This window comes from Vulpes vulpes, chromosome 1 (genome assembly GCF_048418805.1).
Source record: "Vulpes vulpes isolate BD-2025 chromosome 1, VulVul3, whole genome shotgun sequence".
NCBI lineage: Eukaryota > Metazoa > Chordata > Mammalia > Carnivora > Canidae > Vulpes > Vulpes vulpes.
This window is the reverse complement of record NC_132780.1, coordinates 195,809,262-195,826,039: the sequence shown is the minus strand read 5'-3', so window position 1 is coordinate 195,826,039 and position 16,778 is coordinate 195,809,262. Positions and strand designations below refer to the sequence as shown.

Below are 16,778 nucleotides of genomic sequence, written 5' to 3'. Positions count from 1 at the left end.
CGCAGGCCAAACACGGGCTGGACAGGGGTCAGTGGCCTAACAAGAGTGCTGTATTTTTACTGCACGTGCCTAAAACTGCAGGGAGTAATGCTGAACCTCAGGATCTAGATATAGATTCTCTGATGATCGAGTACATCCAGGTGAGCAAAGCCCCCAAGATGCGGCCTAGAACTTAAGAGGGCTCGTGTTCAGATGAACCCGCCCATGAGCTCTCCCTGCCACACTGAGATGATCTCTACTGGAAAAGAGCAGACTGTTCCTAAAGCAGAAGACGAGGTTGCAGAAGAAGAAGACGACATCCCAGAAGAAAATAAACAAAAAACTTATGCCCAGGAGTGAATTCTGCATAAGATAAATGCAAATAAAAGTTTTTTTTAAAAAAAGGCATATTATGCGCTACACTTCTCTGTATGCTTAAAATAAACTTTAAAAAAGTAAGTGGGGTTGGGGTGGGGGAACAGTGGTAGTTCTGAAACGGAGGTAACAAATACAGATTACTCCTTAGAGAGACTGGAAGCTGAGCGCAGGAACAAAAGGAAGGACGGCACAGCTTGAAAGGGTCAATGGGAGAGAATTTATTTTTCTTTTGATGAGGCAAATGGACCATGTTTCTAGATTGAGTGTAAGACTCCAGAGGCAGGGGGAGAATGAAGATGTGGGGTGTCTAGCAGGCGGAATGGTGGCTCCTAAAAAGATATGTCCACATCCTAAACCCGGGAACTGCAGATGCAACCTTATTTGGAAAGAGGAGCTTTCTAGATGTAGTTAAAGCCTCCTGAGATAAAATCATCTGGATTACCCAATGGGCTGGAAATCCAAGGACAAGTGCCTTTACCCGAGACTGAAGAGAAGACGCAGAACAACTAGGAGGAGGCAGAGATGGGAGGATGCAGCCACAAGCCAGGATGCCTGGTGTTACCGGAAGCTGGAAGGGGCAAGGAAGGAATCTTCCCCAAACGCTGGAGGGAGCACGGCTCCGCCAACACCTTGATTCTTGATTTCAGACGTCTGCCCTCCGAAGCTATGAAAGAAAACATTTCTATTGGTTTAAGCCACCGTGTTTGTGGGCATTTGTTCTAGTGGCCTAGGAAACTAATGTGGCTGCAGGTTGGGGGGTAATTGGCCACAGTCTGAGGTCCCAAAACAGACCCGGGGCTGTATCTTGAGCATCTAGTGCTATGGGCCCAGCCCAGGGCCAGCACGAGGGGCTGGGTTTTTAGTTTAGGAATCTTGGCCTCAAAGAAACAGAAATTTCAGGATTTCGCTCCCAGAAATAATTTCCCTTTGCCTTCATTTTTTCAACTCTTTCCCACTCAATTTGAGAAAATCTGCAAAGATGTCAATACTGAGGTCTTTCAATGTTTCTTTTACTTTATCCCTTTTAAGGTAATGCCGGTGGAGCCAGTGGGAGCCTCAGACGACTCGGGGGAAACCTTCCCTGGGAGCCTTTACCTTGTGCTCATCCACGCAGGCAGGCCAGGTGTCAGGGACGTCTGTGACCCGAGAGGGGCAGCAGGTGGTAAAAGGAAAAGCTGGGGGGCTGGGGGGAGGCGGCCTGGAGATGGGCCTGCCCCTCCCAACTGTGATACCCGGTAGTTGCTGATGCGGTCACCCCAAGCCTCCTGAATTCCGGTGACCACGGGCCTCCCCGCGGAGGGGGGTCTCCTCCCAGGGACGGAGATCTCCGGCCTCCCATGCGGGCCTCCGGGCCATCCTAGGGACGGGGTGAGGGCCGGGATCCCCCCAGGCCAGGGCCGCCCTACTATTTTGAGGCCCGCAGGAGGTGGGGTGGGCTTGACACGCAGCCTCCCCGCCCCCGCATCCGCCCCCCAGCTTTCCTGCTCCCTGCACCTGCCCGGCCAGGTGCGAGCCAGGTTTTCCTTGGGTCTGGTTTCTTTCTTTCTTTCTTTCTTTCTTTCTTTCTTTCTTTCTTTCTTTCTTTCTTTCTTTCTTTCTTTTTCTTTCTTTCTTTTCTTTCTTTTCTTTCTTTCTTTCTTTCTTTCTTTTCTTTCTTTTCTTTCTTTCTTTTTCTTTCTTTCTTTCTTTCTCTTTTTTTCTTTCTTCTTTCTTTCTTTCTTTTTCTTTTCTTTTCTTTCTTTTCTTTTTCTTTTCTTTCTTAATATTTCATTTACTTATTCATGAGAGACACAGAGAGCGAGCGAGGCAGACACACAGGCCGAGGGAGAAGCAGGCTCGGTGCCGGGAGCCCGACGGGGGACTCATCCCGGGACCCCGGGGTCACGCCCAGGGCGAAGGCGGGCTCAGCCCCTGCCCCCCCACCCCGGGCCGCCCTCCCCGGGAGCTTTCAGGAGTCTGGGGAGAGGACTTGGTGGGGAGCCGGGAGGGACTTAGTGGGGAGCGGGGTAGGGTGCCCCGGGGTGGGGGGCGAGCATCGCGGGGCCGGGGCGGCGGCTTCTCCCTCGCGGGGTCCCCCGTCCTTCCCCTCGCGGTGCCGCCCCCGCGGGGCTCCGTCCTCCGGGTCCGGGGTGACCGCCCCGCCCCCGCTCCCGCCACGCGGGGCCTTCGTCTCCCTCACGTCGCGCGTGGCCTGGTCGTGGCTCGCCCTCCCCCTCCCCCCGCGTCCCCGGAGGCCCCCGCCCGCGCCCCTCGGTGCCTTCTCCTCCCCGCGGGGCTCCCGGCCCCCCCCCCCCCGCCCCCCGCGCCCGCTGGAGGCCTTGGGGGGGGCGCTCGTTCCCTGCGTCGTGCAACTGGTGCAGGAAGGAGCAGCAGGCCTCGAGGCAGCCCCGCGGAGAGTGGGGGCCGGGGCCGGGCCGGGTGTGCGCCGGGAGCCCCCGCCCCGTGGGCTGCCCCTTCAGTGGGGGCCCCTCCCGCCGCGCCCCTGCGCTCGCCGGCGCCCTGCACCCTGCACCCTGACCTGCACGGGGGGGGGTGGGGGGGCGGTCTGCGGCCCGGAGGGCGCCCCCACGGGGCCACTCGGCAGGTGGGGTCTGGGCGCCTGGGAAGGGAGCCGGACTCCGACATAGCCCGCGGCCCGCCTGCTGCCGCGGGGACCTTCCCATCGCTGCCAGACCAACCACAGTAATTGCAAAATGTCCAAAGCGCGCTGCAGCCCTGGCTGAGGCCTCGGGATGCGTGCCCCAAGGGCTCCAGGGCGGGACTCCAGCGGGCTGGCCTGCGCCTTGCTGTCCTCACGTGGGGGGCAGTTGCTAGATCAGGGGACGGGACCGGTTGGTTTCAATGAGGGAGCACAGCGTGGTGTCAGCGGGCAGCGACAGCCACGGGACAAGGCGCAACCAGCCTGACCCGGAGACACCCTGTCCTAGCCTCAAGCTGGCTCCCCCCGCAGGGGTCCCCCAGGCGAGGGGTGGCAATGGGACAAGGAGAGCTCCCTGGGACACCAGCTATGTTGCAGTGGACCCAGCGGGGCCTGGACATCCAGCTGCCCTAAAAGTGCCCCAAACACTGAGTGCTGCCAAGTGGAACTCAGCATCCAGAGGGACCGTCCTGGGCCTGACCCACAGGCTTAGTTTCCCAAGCACCCAAAGGGTCACCAGGGTGTCCCTAGGCCGAGCGCGGGAGCCAGGTTCCAAAGCATTATGTTGTCTGCGGATGTCCCTTCCCCTCCCGCCCAAGGAGAATTTAATAGAAAGAAAAGACTGTTCAGCCAGAGTAGATGCATCTAAGAAGCAGACCTTTCTTAAACCCCACTAATGTACACCCTCAATCCGCAACTGGATTCAATTACCGCGTGGAAAGAAAGGCATTTTCTCATAAAGCTGCTCTGTTTCCATGCCTGGCTGCGAGCTGGGTCAGTCGTGACAAAGACAAGCCTGTGCGTTGTTTTCGGTTGTTTTTCTTTTCGAGCTCTTGCGCTGGTACTGCCAGGCCCCGAGCCGTTTGGATCAGGTCTGCGGGGGCCAGTTTACTTGTCTTGGCTCTCGGCCCCTTTGTCCAGTGTTGATGACAGAAGAGCAAGCCAGTGTCCTGCATGACCGGTGGAACTGCTGAGCGACACAGCATGACTCAGTGGTCGCTCCGCGCCTGGGTGCCTCTGGGGAACAGCATTTGTGAGGGAGATCAACATCCTGTGGGAGGAGAGCGGGAGAGATCACCTAGTCTGGGTGCGTCTGTTCTCAAATATTAATAATTATACTTGACAGATAAAGCGCTTACTAGGTGCTCTGTGCTACCTTGTGTCTGCAGAGCTTTGCCAGGAACTCGCTTACTCCTCCCAACAATCCCCCGAAGCAGGTACTGTCATTATCCCCATTTTCAGGTGGAGAAACTGAGGCACAGAGCGATGATGTTACTTGCCCCAGCTCGCACAATTGGTAAGTAGCTCGGGGCCGAGGCTCTTGTTCACTGCGTTCTACTGCATATCGCAGAAACGTTAGGAGCGTGAGTGGCATCGGTTTAACCACTAGACACATCATTGTTCATTATTCTTAACTCCTCCTCACGGTGTTCCTAACTCGTTAGCTCTCCTGACACAACTAGAAGACGGATTTGTTATCGTTAGGTTTGTACTTTAGATAACAAGACTGGGAGACTCGTTTGGGCCAGGCTGCCTTGGGCAGCGCAGAAATGATTAATAAGGAAAGCCACTGGGCCTTCAGAAAAGCCCTTGCACACAAGGAAACTAGGAACCGGCTGGCTCCGTTGTCTGATCAGCGGCCCAGGCTCCCGGCATGGGCTTGGCTCTCTGATAGGAAAATCCGGGGCCTCCAGTCTGGAATAAACACAGGTAGGGCCATCAGCCTAATTCATTGTGAAAGTTGCCAATTTGTTGCCTTTCACGGCCCAATTCACCCTTCATTGCTGGCTCTGCAGGAATGGACCTGGACCCTATTAGCAGTTCTCCCCTGCCAGCTAGTACGTTGTTAGGTTTTGTCAGTAGAGGGTCGCAGAGGGACGTTGTGAAGGGCTGGGGCGTCTCCTTCTGGTTCCAGTGGGCCTGCCTTGGCAGGCTTCTGTAGTGTGCACAGCTCTTTCTGCAGTGACAGGTGGCCAGGGGCAGCTTCCCTGGGCACCCCTCTGTGAATGATTTCTGCTGGAACCCCCACAGGAGGTTGACAATAGAGCGCCAAAGGTAGGGTATCTCCCCTTGGATGGTTTCCCTGGCACCCCATTAGATGGCTTTGTAGTGATGTCTGGGGCAAGGTGTCTTCACTCAGTGGATGGCTGCCTCAGTCCTCCAGACAGCAGGTCTCTGGAAAGTCCCACAGTGCAGCAGCCCCTAGGGAGCTTCCCCACCATCCAGAGAGCCACGGCTCCCATAAGGTCCCATAAGGTCTAGATCTTTGTCCTGGGAGGAGGTGGCCTCTTCCACACTAGTTCACTAATTCTCCTTTCAACTGTATCTCAGCCGTAAGGGTGATAGCTGTTCTCTGTGTCTGTTATTACTGTTTCCTTTAGAGCTCTCTTTACTTCTTACTAGCCAACCTCTTGTTACTCCAGTGCCCTATTAATAATGCTTTATATAGTTAATTTTCCTTGTAGAAATTACTGTGTGGTTTCTGTCTTCTATGTAGACCCGAATATACTTACCACTTTTTTTTCAGTCTGCTGTTTTAAATAAAGATGTGTCTTTTCTATGGAAAAACACGTAAAAAATCACAGGAGCAATGAAAACAACATTAAAAACACTTTTGCCATAAATGTATGAATAAATAACAAATTTGCTAATAAGTCAGAAAACTCTGTATCTTTTGTTTTTAATTCTTAGCTCTCTGGCTGCTTGACTAATCATACCCCTTGTGCATAATTGGGTCTGTGACCTGTTTATCAGTTTGACACTAGTTTGCATAAGCAGTTGGATGCGATCCCAATATCCACAAGGAGCCACCGTCCACTCAGACTTGCATTTATCATCAGTCATGGCAGGATCATATTCCATTTTTTTTTTCAGATGCTGAAGTTTGCGTGGCTAGTTCCTAACCGGTGGCTACTTGGGTTGGTTCCTGCTTTTCCATATTACAAACTACATCTTCAAATACCTTTGTTGAAGCTGTGTCAACCAACCTAACTTTTTTTCTTGTCACCTCCTTCCTCTTCTCTCAATAGCTGGGCTCACACACTTCCTCACTGGTAGACCAGAGATCACAGGGAAAGGAATGAGAAATACTGGGAGAACGTCTGCCCAAGAAGGATGATGGAGCTTTTTACTGAAGTAGAGGCTTCTGGAAGCAACAGGTTGTACTCTGGAAGTGCCTCTTGTCTGGAATAGAGCTGGTCTCCCAGGCAGGAGGCAATAATTGGTTGGATGGGGGTGGATGGGACTGGGAAGAAAGTCATTCCCGAGCCCAAGACTATCTTTTCCTGAGTCTCCCATATTGTAACTGGTGACTAATGCATTAGTCATACCGAGCACGTGGAAACTGCACAATATATACTAGAAAAACATTTTAGTTCTCAAGAATAGCCTCAAAATCAGACAATGCTTGAAGTAATTGAGAGTGGGAAGCTCATTGTGATTACTGCTCTCTGACATTTTAAACCACCAATAACTCAATTGTTTCCTGAATTCCCAGGGAGTCAAGGAACACCAAAATCCCTCTTTGTCACTCAACTAAGTAAATGTTAAACTCTTGCTTAAATCTTTTTTTTTTTTTTTCACAAAAAAGTGTTCCTGGTATGATGCCCAGAAAGAAGCTTAAGCATAGCACCCTTCATATTGTTCATTTTTTTCATTCATGTATCATATTTATCTAAAAATTGATTTATTCCACATTCATTCCTTTTTTTTAAAAAAAAGATTTTATTTATTCATTCATGAGAGACACAGAGAGAGAGAGAGGCAGAGACACAGGCAGAGAGAGGGAGAAGCAGGCTTCATGCAGGGAGCCTGACGTGGGACTCGATCCTGGGACCCCAGGATCATGTCCTGGGCCGAAGGTAGGTGCTCAACCACTGAGCCACCCAGGGATCCCTCCACATTCATTCTTAAAAGCAGTTTTGTGGCACATGCAATTCTCGGGTCTTTTCTCTTATCACTTTGAAGATACTTTCCTACCGTTTTCTGGTTTCCATTTCTGGTAATACCCTTATAGGTCTCTACTGACAACCTAACTGTTTCTTTGTAGGTGACCTGCCTTTTTTCTGCTTGTTGCCTTTAAGATCTTCTTTTTGAGTTTAGCGGTCTGCAGTTTTACTATGCTGTGGCTGAGTACAAGTTTAGTTTTTTTTTTTTTTTCTTTTTAATCCGGCATGGTCTGTATTGTGCTCCTCTATCTGTGGATTCATATCACTCATCAGCTCTGGACATTCTCTTTTTTTTTTTTTTAATTTTTTATTTATTTATGATAGTCACACAGAGAGAGAGAGAGAGAGAGAGACAGAGACACAGGCAGAGGGAGAAGCAGGCTCCATGCACCGGGAGCCCGACGTGGGATTCGATCCCGGGTCTCCAGGATCGCGCCCTGGGCCAAAGGCAGGCGCCAAACCGCTGCGCCACCCAGGGATCCCAGCTCTGGACATTCTCATTCATTATCTCTTTGAATTATGCCTTTCACCTATTCTCCTTGGTCTTCTCTGGGACTCTTATGATCAGCATATTAGAATTTCCCATTCCATCCTCGTGTCTTCACCCCTCTCTCATATCTTCCCATCTCTCTGTGCTGTATTCTGGGTAATTTGTTCAGACACACTAGTTCACTGGTTCTCTTTTCAACTGTGTCTTGCATACTGTTTTTACTCTGGCCCTTGAGTTGTTAATTTCAACAATCATATTTTTATTAAAAATTTTTAAAATTATTTTAATTATTTATTCATGAGACACACAGAGAGAAGCAGAGACGCAGGCAGAAGGAGAAGCAGGCTCCCTGCAGGGAGCCCAAGGTGGGACTCGATCCCAGGACCCCGGGATTACGCCCTGAGCTGAAGGCAGATGTTCAACCCCTGAGCCCCCCAGGTGCCCCTAAAAATGTTTTAATTGGCTCTTTTTCAAATCTGCCTGGTCATATTTTATATATTGTATTTAAAAATTTGCATTTGATAATTCCAGTACCACAGTCCTGGAAGTATAGATTTGTTCTTTCTGCTGCCTCTTACATATCGTGACTTATTTTCTTGCTGTTTGGTGATGTTTGATTCTGAACTCATTTGGCTTGACCTGTGGGAGTGCTGAGGAGTGACTGAATTAGAGTTATTTACTCCAAAAGAGATTGTCGTTCGCTTCCTCCAGGACCCAGACGACTGATTTAGCCCCTTCGAGGGTTAGAGTTGAAAGCAGGACTTGAGTTTGGCTTCTGCACCTTGCAAGGGCCCAGGGCTTCTGTTTGATTTGGTCCTGTACTTACCGCCTCTGCTCGGGTTTCAGCCCACTGCTCATTTCTTTGGACCCTGGAGGGTTCCTTTGCTCTCTGCAAACCCAGTAGTACACACTGAAAACGACATTTTGTTCAGGAGCTAATAGAATCGTAGCAGGAGGGCCTTCAGAAGATCGACTCTGCCGTGATCCCGGGAATGGTATGGTGTGGTCCTAATATTCAGGTCATATGGACACAGCAACAAGATATACACATCAGCCTGCACATCAACATTTAAGATAAAATAAAGAGGGGCACCTGGGTGGCTCAGTTGGTTAAGCATCTGCCTTCTGCTCAGGTCATGACCCCACGGTCTTGGGATGGGGCCCCTCATCGGGCTCCCTGCTCAGCGGGGAGTCTGCTTCTCTCTCTCCTCCCCACTCGTGTTCTCTCTTGCTGTCTCTGTGTCTCTCTATGTCTCTCTCTCTCAAATAAACAAAATCTTAAAAAAAATAAACTTATGAGATAAAGTTTCAAAGCTCTCTCTGTTACTCTTCATATACATGTATGTGTGTGTGTACATATATCACATATATATAATAACAAAAGTTAGAGATGAGTGAAGAACTGATACCCAAAATAGTTATAAGATTTCCTGGGGCACCTGGGTGGCTCAGCAGTTGAGCGTCTGCCTTTGGCTCAGGTCGTGATCCCAGGATCCTGGGATCGAGTCCCGCATAGGGCTCCGCGCAGGGAGCCTGCTTCTCCCTCTGCTTATATGTCTCCGCCTCTCTCTCTGTGACTCTCATGAATAAATAAATAAAATCTTTAAAAAAAGAGAAAGATTTCTTTTAGGGGACTGAAGGTGGTATTCAGGGTGGAGTAAACAGCATTAACAGAGGCACCAAGAGGGAATAAGTAAGGCCTTATCTTTGAGTCTCTGTTTATAAACCAGGCCTCGCCTCACTGTTATTTTATTCCTCTGGTTTCATAATTATAAGACTTAGCTAGTAATTTTTCATATGAATATCCCTTTTAAAAGTCCCCTGTAATTTCCTTATTTACAAGATGAGTGCTCATTAGAGTCCTCCAGGTCTTATCAGGTGGCTTTCTTACGTGGACGAGGAAAGAACGAACCATGTCATTTACTCTCCTTGATGCTTTTGTAGTTAAGGGCCCTGAAATCAAACAATACCTCAGAGACACGCACCTATTTCCTACTTCTGTGTGCAATGTTAATGCTTCTTCCTTACAATATCCACTTACTGAGGGGTTTTGAGGGTACTGGTTTCTGGTTTTTAATACTAAAATTCCCTCTGACAGGTATATGCCTTCCCCTTGGAATGGCAAGTCGCTTTGGCTCGGCCCCCTCTGGATCTATGGTGCCACGCTAAGCTTTGTCATTCTCTCTAGTCTTCAAAACAAGAAGATCCAAAACAGGACCTACTTGGGGGTTGGAAATTAGTTGTAGAAAATCTGGGCTCTGAACAAAAACCACATTTGAAAGAGTATGTCTTTTCTTTTATTGGCTTTTGCTCTAAAAAGCAAAGGCTGAAAAACAGCTGTTAGCTGTTTATACAGTATTTTTGATTTAAGTGTTAGACAATAGCCGTTTTCTTCTCCACTTAGAATGACACATTTTTTTCTCGGGCCATTTAAGTCCTCTCTCCGTGTGGCCGCGAGTATTGGTATGCACCTCCTCCCTCTCCCTAGGTTTCTGGAGGAGATTAAGGATTCTTTCTCCTTTCTTTCTTCTTTCTTTCTTTCTTTCTTTCTTTCTTTCTTTCTTTCTTTCCTTTCTTTCTTTCTTTCTTTCTTTCTTTCTTTCTTTCTTCTTTCTCTTTCTTTCTTTCTGTTTCTTTTTTTTTTTCATCTTGAAATCAGACTTTAATTTCTCAGAATAGATGGCTGAGTTTTGTACCAGGTCAGAGCTCTGCAGGTTACCTTTTGGGCCAGTTTGACACAAGTGCTCATACAGGACACTCTGGAGGGGTTTCTACAGGCACAAGTGTCTATAGGTTTGTGGCTAGATCACGTGAACCCAATTAGATATGCACTGAGTTACTGTCATTTATTCTTTTTTTTTTTTTTTAAGATTTTATTTATTCTTTCATGAGAGAGAGAGAGAGAGAGAGAGAGGCAGAGACACAGGTGGAGGGAGAAGCAGGCTTCATCCAGGGAGCCTGACATGGGACTCGATCCTGGGTCTCCAGGATCACACTCTGAGCCAAAGGCAGATGCTCAACCGCTGAGCCACCCAGGTGTCCCTGTCATTTATTCTTTTTATTTTATTATTTTTTTAATTTTTTATTTATTTATGATAGTCACAGAGAGAGAGAAAGAGAGGCAGAGACACAGGCAGAGGGAGAAGCAGGCTCCATGCACTGGGAGCCTGATGTGGGATTCGATCCTGGGTCTCCAGGATCGCGCCCTGGGCCAAAGGCAGGCGCCAAACCGCTGCGCCACCCAGGGATCCACCCCTGTCATTTATTCTTGAGCCCTGAACACTGATGTTTGGTTTCCTCTATTTGGAATTCAGACGATAATTCTTGGCAGTGCCTACTTCCTCAGACATGCTCTAAGGACACCGTCCTTCATCACCACCCTCATGGCGCAGAGCAGAGCAAAATCAGCGGGACTCATGGAAGCCTTGTAGATGAGTAGAGAACACAACCTAACCTGCAAAAGGACCCAGCCAAAACATTTTCTTGCATCCGCATCTCATCTGTTACCATAGCAATTATGTAAGACGATGGTAGCAACACCAAGTTACGTGTTTATTTCAGGTTTTCCTGGGATTTTATTTGCTCACAACTTGCTTCCTTATAATCAGTTTAGCTTTGTTCAGTCATCAACTTGTATTGATTGAGATATGGGGGAATAGTCCAGACTATGACTTTTAGCAAGGGCGGCATCTTGTACCTCACTAGGAATAGATAGTTGCTGGGTATGTCTTCCTGAGATATCAAGCCTTCGGAGCCTGCCTAAAGAACATTGAGCCTCTGCATTTATCAATTTATCACACCATTAGCCCGTCTACCTCGAACCAGTTCTTAGAGCTTGGGGATTCTCACAAGGTGACATCTGAGAAGCATTAAGAGCTTGTTGAAATAAAGATGCAGCTGCATGAAAAATAATTTTTGTGTCCTTCACTAGAACCCTAGGTATTTGCAAATGTACAGTGATAATGCCACTTCCAACCCCCTAAAACACCCTAGAGGTATTCCTCAATCTTAGTTTTTGGTCACACACACAAAAACATTTTTGCTCTTATTTATTAAGGAACAATACATTGTCATTCTTAAATTAAAATAAATTTATTTATTTTTATTTTAATTCCAGTATAATTAACATGTAGTGTTATATTAGTTTCAAGTGTACAGTATGGTGATTCAACAATTCTATACATTACTCAGTGCTCATCATGATAAGTGTGTCTTAATCCCTTTCACCTATTTCCCCCATCGTCCCACCCACTTCCATTCTGGTAATCACCATTTTGTTCTCTGTATTAAAGAGTCAGTTTTTTGTTTGTCTTTTTGTTTGTTTGCTTTGTTTCTTAAATTCCACATGAGTGAAATCATATGGTATTTGTCTTTCTCTGACTGATTTATTTCACTTAGCATTATACCCTCTAGATCCATCCATGTTGTTGCAAATGGCAAGATTTCATTCTTTTTTTATGGCTGAATAGTATTGACATCTTTATCTATTCATCTATCACTGGACACTTGGGCTGCTTCTGTAATTATGCTATTGTAAATAATGCTGCAATAAACATAGGGGTGCATGTATCTTCTTGAATTACTGTTCTCATAGTCTTTGGGTAAATACCCGGTGGTGGAATTACTGGATCATATAGTAATTCTATTTTTAATTTTTTTGAGGAACCTCCATACCATTTTCCACAGTGGCTGCACCAGTCTGCATTCCCACCAGCAGAGTACCAGGGTTCCTTTTTCTCCACATCCTCACCAACACTCGCTGTTTCTTGTGTTTTTGATTTTAGCCATTCTGACAGGTGTCAGCTGCTATCTCATGGTGGTTTTGACTTGTATTTTCCTGATGATGAGTGGTTTTGAGCATCTTTTCATGTTGTCTGTTGGCCATCTGGATGTCTTCTTAGGAGAAATGTCTGTTGCTGTCTTCTGCTCATTTTTAATTGGATGATTTGCTTTTATGGTGTTGAGTTGTATAAGTTCTTTATGTATTTTGGATACTAGCCCTTTATCAGATCTATTATTTGCAAATATCTTCTATTCAGTACTTTGTCTTTTCATTTTGTTGATTGTTTCCTTTGCTGCACAGAAGCTTTTTATTTTGATGCAGTTCCCAACAGTTTATTTTTGCTTTTATTTCCCCTGCTATGAGGAGACATATCTAGAAAAACGCTGAGTTTTCAACAAAAATGGCTGCTGTCGGAGAAATTACTACATGTGCTCTCTCCTACGATTTTTATTGTTTCAGGTCTCACATTTAGGTCTTTAATTCATTTCGATATAATTTTTGTGTATGGTGTTAGAAAGTGGTCTAGTTTCATTCTTTTGCATGTAGCTGTCCACATTTTTTTCTTTTAGAGTAATTGGTCCAAATTAGATGACTAGAGAAACAGTTCCCTGGTGTGCAACTTAAAACACTAGGTTTGTATGACATAATTTCAAAAACAGGTTTTGTGGTAAAATAATCTCTCCCTTTGGGAGATATAAATTTTGGCCTATGAAAGACTCTGAGAAATCCTACAGTGAAAAAACTTTGTGAAACTCTATTTTTCACAGGACATCTCTTAACCTCTCTCAGAACATTCATTGGGAAAATATGGTCCTGAAGTCTGTCTTGAAATTCATGCTGTCAACATCCTCACATTCTGCTTGGCAGCCCAGGACTAGGAACCACTGGGGATCCTATCACCCTATCCTATTGCTGCCAGCTGTCCACTTTCCTTACCAACTCCCCCTGCTGATGGGTCAGAGCTCAAATCAGGAGCCGATGCCCAATGATGAGGCCAGTCAGACTCCCACTGACTTACTCAGAGCCTTGACCTAGGAGCGAAGAAGTCCTGATGGTTGAAAAAGGACCGGCCACTTCTCCATGGTTGTCTTTGCCTGCCTTCCTGCCCACGGGGGCACTGTTTCTCTCTTGTGGTGCCTCTGCCTGCATTATTAATTATGGTGTGGCTCATCCGCCACCCCATGCTAGATGGTGGACCAGTGTGAGTGGGCAGAGCCATAACTGATGTGAAAGAGAAGGATGTAGAACCACAGTTACTCTGATAGAAAGGGGCAGGCCTTCCCAGAATATAGGGGTAAGGATATTTATCCTCAATGGTGTTCAGTCCGGCTGACCCCAAGTCTCAGCTGAAAAAGGGAGTAGCAGCCACAAAGAAATGCGTGTGACTTTGCAAAGGGATAAATGTAGACAGGGGCTTGGGCCACTGCACCACACCACCTGGGTGCCAGCTTCCTGAGTGTGGAAACATCCATCTCGCTCCAGAGATCAGAAACCTTTGTAAAATAGCGTGCCAAGGTCCTGCCCACGCTCCCTCTGGGCGTCTGGGTGCAGCTTAGGGGGAGCAGAGGGACAAGGAGGAGGAGGAGGAGAGAACTGGCATGCTCTGGCAAGTCATTCTCTTGAGCAGAGGCCAGTGAGACTTTTCAAGGGAGGTTGATTTCCATTTGCCAATGAAATCCATCTGTAGATGTGTCGCTTTTGCTACGCATGCCACAGATTGCACGCAGTGTTGGGTCACAGGTTTATTTGGTCACATTCATGCCCGTATCCACTGTACAGTGAAACCCTTGGTGAAGAGGAAATAAAAAGTTAGAAATGGGTTGCGTAACAATCATTGGTTTCATAGCTGAGTAACTTGTGCATAGCGATGCGATGCGATGCGATGCTTTCAGCTATTTTGTTACCAGGAACAAGATGAGGCTGATAAAATGTTTATGGGCTAGTAAATTTTTTCTACTAATTTGCAAGGCTATAATAAAACCCATGAACTTGATGGCCTGCAGGAAACATGACAAGAACTGGGAATGTACAGTGATTCGGAGCTAGAAGGCCTCTTAAGGCCCTACAGGAAATAACTCCAGAAAGGGAGATGAATCACTATTTTAAACAGAGAAGAATGATGCTAAGTTTGTACTCAACCAGTTATAGCCTGAGAAAAGAGGCCCCAGAAGGAAATGGCCGACATAACCTGTTTTCAGTTGCTTTAAAGAATGAGATTAATTCAAGTATATAAGAACAATATTCAAATGAAAACAGCTACTGAAGCACAGGGTGTCCAGCGGGTAATGCCCACGGCTATTCCGACCGGGATCCTCAGTCACGCTGTGCCCTCTTGTGGCAGATGGATTATAATAGGAATTCAGAAGATGCTCTGGCCTCTGCTAGTTACTCATCAGATTTGTTTTGGGGGAAGTTCATTCAAGGGAAAAGATGGTCATTGCTGGGGGACCTCACAGCATGTACATTTGAGGGGGTCACTCGTACAGAAGAGGAGCAGGAGCTGAAAGGAATCATGACGTTTTTGTAGATGAGACACCCATCACGGAAAGCATTTCTGACATTTTAATTATCTGCTTAATGTTAAAACCCACTCACTTAAAACATTTGATAGTTATCCCCATCTATAAATAACAGTAGATTACATACATTATTCTACGTTTCCGATCAATAGAATACGGCAAAACTGATGAGATGTGTGTGATTATGTGTGATTACGTGGTTATGCGACTTAAGATTTCAACATCCAGTTTGCTGGGGTCTCTTTCTCTCTGGCTTTGAGGATGCAAGTATTCTGTTGTGGCCCCCCCAACCCCTTGTAAGGAACTGTGGGTGGCGTCTAGGAGCTAAGGGCAGCTTCTGACCAATGACCAGCAAAATATTGAAGCCCTCAGTTCTACAACTGCAGGAAACTGACCTCTGCCAGTAACTGCCCCAGTGGGGTCTTGAATGGGACCTCAGCCTTCTAAGACCTGGAGCAGAGGACTCACTACCCTGATGCCTTGACCCACAGAAATTGTGAAATATCAAATGTGTGTTGTCCAAAGCCACTAAGTTGGTGGAAATATTGTTACTTAGCAATAGATTGCTAGTACAGTTATCTTTTAGAATTTATATAGTTTTATGTGCATGTCTTTGATCCTTTTCAACTTAATTTTTTCATAGATAGATCATCTTTCTCTCTCCCCCCCCTCTGTTATTTTTTTTTTTGCATATGACCGTCCAATTATGCAAGCACCAATTGTTGAACATATTATCCTTTTCCCATTGAATTGCTTTGGGATTTTTGTCAAAAGATGATTGACTCTATGAATATAAATCTGTTTCTGGACTTTCTGCCCAGCTGCTCTGTTTGTTTACCTTTATGCCAACATGCACTGTCTTAATTACTGTAGCTTTATAATAAATCTTGAAATCAGAGAATACAAGTCCTCTGACTTTGTTTTGTTTTTTTCAAAGATTTTTGGCTTTTCTGGTGCTTCACGTTTCCATAAGAATTTCAGGATGCAGCTTCATTGTGAGGCAAAACCACCCCACTTTTGTGCCCTGTTGCCCCAGGCTTCTACCTTTAGCTTCCTCACCCATGAGACACCTGTCCAATGCGTCTCGCAATTTCTGGGAACACATATCAAACTAAGAAGTTTTCTGGAAGCTCCTCTTACTAGACTTGAGAGAGGGGTCGTCACTCCTCATAGAGCTCACCAAGGAAATCTTCCTACAAGCCCACCGTGGGGCTCCGGGTGGAAAGTCACTGCTCTGTTTTGTGTCTTCAGTGTATCATATTCTCGGCCATCTGTGATGAACATCTTCATCTTGGTCTGTCTCACAACTTGCTTTGTGTCTGATGTTTATTGCATGTTGGTGCCTCACTCAAAACTCCTAATTTAACATTTTGTCATATGTTTAGATTTAGATCAATTAAAACGCTTAAATAATGTCATCTAGCATTTTTGGTTGTTTTGTAGGGGGAGGGGTGTCCAGAGAATTGAATCTATAATAAAGCAGTCTGCAATCATTCTCTACTGTGTGATTGCTGCTCTTCTTTTTCTGCTACCATTATAGGTACAGATTAATTATATGGAATGTTACAGGTTGTTTCTCTGCGCTGTGCTCACACCATAGAACACAGATAGCACTTACCTATTTGGAAGAGCAGAAGAAAAAGAGGCAGGATTTTGCCTTTTGAATATACTGGGAAGAAAAGAAGTGCTCAGAACCCAGTAAAAGCCAAAACTTTCCAAGTCTTTTTTAACGCTTAAATCAGCTCCTGTGAGCACCAAGCCCACCTGCCAGCTGGAAGTGTTATGCAGCAGCATTTAAATGGGAGATGAACAGTCCTAACCACATGCTGGTCCTGAGGCAGTTTCCTGCAAAATGGCTACATAAATCCAGGTGAATACTTGTTAGACACACAGTTCTGCATCCACAGAGCTGGACTGGAAGTATGTAAGCAGACAAGAAGCATGGTGGGCGTGGCTCCTCAGGATTAATAATATGGCTATCAAAGAACACAGATACTCATGGTAAGATTTTTGCAGCACCCAAGTATAAAGTAAAAAATAGATG

At 46.4% G+C, this 16,778-nt stretch overlaps 1 long non-coding RNA gene across 2 annotated transcripts; it reads left to right on the top strand.

Annotated features, from left to right (window-relative positions):
* The first annotated feature begins 3,909 nt into the window (after positions 1 to 3,909).
* Positions 3,910 to 16,229, top strand: LOC140595656 (uncharacterized). 2 transcript variants are annotated; one of them, XR_011997437.1, is made up of 4 exons: positions 3,910 to 4,082; positions 4,238 to 4,292; positions 6,025 to 6,153; positions 10,747 to 16,229. It is a non-coding gene; the product is annotated as an uncharacterized lncRNA (long non-coding RNA). The 2 variants fall into 2 exon arrangements; XR_011997436.1 differs by lacking the exon at positions 3,910 to 4,082 and having other exon boundaries at positions 4,090 to 4,292.
* The last annotated feature ends 549 nt before the right edge of the window (positions 16,230 to 16,778 follow it).